Consider the following 5474-nt stretch of genomic DNA (forward strand, 5'->3'; position numbering starts at 1 on the left):
TATTTTCTTTTTCGTGTCACAGCTAATAAACACGCAGTTGTTTTCTTTCACAATCGCAACATAGCCTCCATCCTAAACTTCTTAAAGTTCTTACTCATATGGCTACGGGGCGATTAGCCAGTTTACAATCCGGCTTGACCTTTCTTGGGAACCATATCCAAGAACCATACGTGGTTCCATACAGGCCCTACAAAAATTTCATATATGATCTTGCTATGGTTGCCAAGAATGCCATATATGATTCTTAGATGGCATCCAAGATATAAGTTTATTTTTTAATAGCCACGAAGCGATAGAGGCTATTATTGGGGACATCAAATTTTATGACCATTTACTAGTTAAAGATCTATAGTGTGCATCTAATTAGTGCCAAACTTATATGCCCTAGTTCTTGAGTATTAGTCTTGAATTTTTAATTTCGAATAAAAACTTTGAAAAAGCTATTTTAGGGTTTTTACTTATAGACCGTATGTGTCCGAAACTAACCCAAAAGGTCTGGTGGTCTATTAAAGGACTGGTTTTCGACTTGTCTATCCTATATTTTTTGGTGTTTCAGTTCAAGGAAGGCCACAAGCGTCTATCGCGGCTAATTTCCGAAAATGTGCCGGCTATGTTTTTGTTCCAGGAGCATCTTCAAACAACCCACACGAAATTTAAACCTTTCCGCTCATAATAACATTTTATGATTTTTTACTTCAGTTTTTTTTCAAGGGGGAGGATGACCTCTATGGTGACGTCTGAAACCTGAAGGGCAATCATTTGCGGTAACGTTTAAAACGAAAAAAATGACTTGGCTTTCTTATTAGGTGACTACTGAAACCGTACTATATAAGTATTAGGAAAATGTTTTTTTTCTCTTTTTGTGATACAGGAGTTAGAATAGCGAGCAATTTTTCCAGTTTCCAGAGAATACCCAACAGTAGTAGCAGAGCTGAAACGATTAACAGAAGAGTAATAAAACTACCATCAGTTATTTTTTTTTGAAGATGTAGAATAGCCAACAGTATGCCCATTAATAATCTTCTTTGCGTGTCATTGGGAAGTTTTTCCAACAAAAAAAAGACGTAAACAGGGGAGAACTCTGTCCTAATTATTTTTGTGGAAAAAATTTGGGAGGTGTATTTTCATACTATAAGACGTATAAAAAAGACGTAAACAGGGGAGAACCCTGTCCTAATTATTTTTGTGGAAAAAATTTGGGAGGTGTATTTTCTTACTATAAGACGTATAAAAAAAGACGTAAACAGGGGAGAACTCTGTCCTAATTATTTTTGTGGAAAAAATTTGGGAGGTGTATTTTCTTACTAACGGGGATAACCAAAAAGCATGTAATTAATGTCGTTTACATGTCGATCTAATAAGCTTGTCAAGAAAAAGGGGATGCATTATCAACGCTTCCTTTCAGTTAATCAGTAGACGCATCTCGTTTCCTTGCATTTGAGGCCAAAGTCAAACTTTCATGACTTCTTGATTAGTTGCCAATTGCTGGGCAACACGTTGCTCCAGTTTTCTCAAAATTTCTTTCTAATTTGCTTAATTTAGTTTGCATGCTTTTTTGTACCATTTTTTTCTCGTGTACCGTTTTGAAGTTCATGAAAAAATTATTTCGATGCTGGGAAAACTTATTAGTTAGGGAAAACTCTTTAGAGATTTTTTGAACGACTTGGTCTAGAAATTGTTTTCTTTTTTACTGTATTATGGTTCTATATTTTGTACCATATCAGCTGGAACTATGCTAGGTTAATTCTGATTAAAGTGCAATGCTAATAAAAAAAAGTTTTGAAAGTTATTTCAATTAATTGAATTTCAATCAAATAAGCAGAAGTTTTGTTTTCAATAAAATGCATAATTATTGATCTTGGCCCAGAAAGCATCTCGTCTATAAAATTAGCAACAAAACACGTTTTCAGCTAGGTGTGACATCATTTGAATTGGTGGACAGTCTGTTGTCGTTGAATTTATCATACCAAGCAGGGAATCTGTTTGAGTTACATTTGAGATACCACGGTATGTTTATCACAGATTTGTAAATTGGCTGCTCTTTAATAAGCAAAGTAATATTTGTAAAGGAGTTCTTGGGTGATTTATTCATAATGGAATGCACTTTGTGTGCTAATTTGCGGGTTGCCTCACGAATACTGGACGAATCTTTGATGATCTGTGAATATTCAGGAAATCGTCGGAATCTTCCCTCTGCCTCGGTCATCGTGAAACTTTTTAGCATCATGTGGGGTAGATATTTGTAGCCAGTTAAGTGGGTTCCTCCGAGCAAGAAACGTTTGCTTTTCCCTCTTTGGTACGTTGGGTATGGACGGAAGGCACGCGCGGCTCCGTAAGTAAAAAATGTTGGATTTCCCAAAGTATAAGGATGTCTAGGTACACAAAAGCCTGTTCGATGAGCCGAATATAAGTTTCCAAAAGCGAACCAAGCACCTTAAAGCAAAAGTACTCTTTCCCTCTTCAGAAAAATTCAAACAATAGACTGCTGCAAAATGATAAAAATGACTTTTGAAACTTCAGATTTTTGTGACACGAAACGGAAGACTTCTGTTTTTGATTTTGCTTGATAAACAAATTAAATATTGTTTGTATTTTTGTAAATTCAACGTAAATCCGAGAACAAATGTAGAGAATTTTAAAAAATTGAAAAACTAGCCCCTAGTGAAAAAAAATCCTCTATAGATAAAAGTTTCTTTCTAAGATATTAGTTTCCAAATGCATTTAATTTTTGAAGCACCGAAAAGCTTGATAATTTGCACCCGTTACATTTGTTGAAGAAGTCATCTGGAATGCTGGTTGGCATATTTAGGCCGAGCTTATTTAATTACTTTAGGTCAAGCTTACTTACTTCACAGTTTCAGCCATAGAAATAATTTATTGCTATCGAAATCATTTGCTAACCCGGGCCGAGGTGCCACCCATATTAGAATTTGAATTGAGAATTTCTCCTGTATATTTATATAGCACGAAAAAGTTGTGGAAAAAGCAGAATTCACTATTAAAAATATATAAAACCAAAGTTTCATCAGGAGTGGACGCTTGCAAATACTAACGTATCTTAATTAAGCGCCCTGATATTATTTGAAGACAAGTTCTTTAGCGTGTCGTTTTTTATGATCAAGCTATATTGAAGTGCATTGACTAGTTTCTTAACTTTTATACAGGACATGGTTTCTTTTTCAAGCTCGGGTAGTATTTGTTGTTTCATTAAAAGAATTTATCAAAATTCTACCGTGATACTCCAGATATGTCCGAGTTGAATTTCTTTGAGGTTTTTGTTTTTATAATGCGAGTGACTTTCGAGCAAGCATTGTAGGAGAAATTTTGATTTGTGGTCAAAATCTCATCATTTTATTTGAATGTAACCCAAAGTTTGATTTAAGTCTGAAAAAAAGCAGGTCAGGTGTTTTGTGTATATTTCACTAAGTTAAAACGTTGAACTCGAATAAGGTTTGAAAGATGGAGACACTTGGTTTCTTTCTAAAGACAATTCTCAAAAATTTCTTTTGTAACCGTTCAATTTTTTGCAGCTTATTTAACGTTGATCAACCATAAATAAGAATTCCACGCTCAAAAATTGGTACCACCGTAGTTTTGTAGAACATCAAGATGGTGTTGCGACTGCAAGTTTTCCTTGGCCTTGCAATTATTCCGACCCACTTCTTTAATTTTAAACAAATGGATTCCACAGGTGCTTCGAAAGTTAAATTCGCATCTAGAATTACTGCTAGATTTTTATAAGTATTGCACTTCTGAACTGCGCAATTTTGATAGTTAGTGTTTGTCTTGGTTTCAAAAAAAATAATTACAAATGTTTTTGAACGGTTTAAATACTATTTATTTTGATGTAGCCATTGTGAAACTGAATGATTTTGAGTATTTTATTCCACCGTTATTAAGCGAAAATAAGGGTGGAAGGTAATTTTCACTCTTAAATAGCAGGAAAAAGAGTGAATTGTTGAGGAAATTACACTTTTTACTCTCTTTACACTATTTACTCCACTCTTTTTTACACTTTAAAAATTACTTGATGACACTCTTTAGTCCTCGGCCCGGAATACGAAGCCATAGAATTCATTTGCTGTCCATTGACCAAGTCAAACAATATTATCCATTCGCCATCAGTGTATATGCATCAGTTTCAACAATCTTTGCGCAAAGTCAAGTAAAAAAGCAGATCACAAACAGCAGTCAAATTCTAGAACAAATATTATCTCATTGTTAACTGTTAAAACAAAAATTTATCTTGCTTGCTTTGAAAGCTTCTTTGAAAAATTTGAAACTTTTGAGCTACTCAATCCCTTACTTCCGTTTCTATTTTATAATAATCAAAGTCACTGCTTCAATTTGACTCCTCATTGACGTAAGGTTTTGTTAAAGTGAAATATCGTCGGAATACGCGGCTTAAAAACACAGCTTAAGCTCTAAAACAAAGTTGGGCGTAAATCGGTAACATCTTTGACGGCGTATATTCTTCCTTTAACGGCAGCCACTGTCAAAACTCGTCTTTAATCCTCAAAATTACTTCAACAATTCAATAGTGCGGCACCATTTATGTCAACTGTCGAAAAATTACTGCCCATTATATCAAGTAATATCAAGTAATATCAATTGTAATAGGTTAGTTTTGATTGACAGTTGAAATAGTTTTCAGTATCAATGAACATTTTGAAGCTATCAACGCATGCAAAAAACAGACTTGTAAATTATGCAGCGTAGACTGTTGCTTTCAACATTCGTTATTAGTGGTTTAACTCGCGGCCTTTGACCTTGTTTCAATACATTAAAAACGTCGAACAGCATTACTCTAGTATAATATATTAAACGGTGCTCTTTACCTATGTCAAAGTAAGCCGCTTTGGTCTCACAATGACGAAGGCGCCACAAGTTTTTCCGTGAAGTAATTTCGTCGGCGTCGCCAAACCCAATAAGATCATCATCTTTAAGCTGTAACCCTGAATTTGAAGCCCATCGAAGAAGTTTATCCCATCTCAACTTTTCCGAGAGCCTTTCCCCACTCCAAATATTTCTACCCTTCGTAGAATAGGAGTAATCAGAATCATCGATAACAAAGTGAACAAGTTTGTGATGAAATTTTTTGAATCGCTTTTGATTTTTGATGTGATCCCACACTAAAATTTTTGGCAGATGGTTCTCTGTTGACTCAATGATTATGAAAAAGTCAACAAGATCGTACACTTCGTTCAGATGTATCTCTAAAACGTCCGCTTCGTATCCGAACTTGATAGCATGGATAATCTTTACCGGTTGTTTTCTTAGTTTCCTGTGAAAACATCACCACTGGATTCGGCCACTGTGCAAATAGATTCAGCGATAGGAGGGAACTTGTCCGGATGACAAGAAGCATTGATTGGAATGTTTGGTTCCAGCAGAACAAACGGAATCATGAGCTCGACTAAGGCACTTGGAATTTGTACTAGACCAGTCTGTATCTAAATAAAATTTCTCATGAG

This window comes from Convolutriloba macropyga, chromosome 2 (assembly GCF_964194025.1).
Source record: "Convolutriloba macropyga chromosome 2, txConMacr16.3, whole genome shotgun sequence".
NCBI classification, from domain to species: domain Eukaryota; kingdom Metazoa; phylum Xenacoelomorpha; order Acoela; family Convolutidae; genus Convolutriloba; species Convolutriloba macropyga.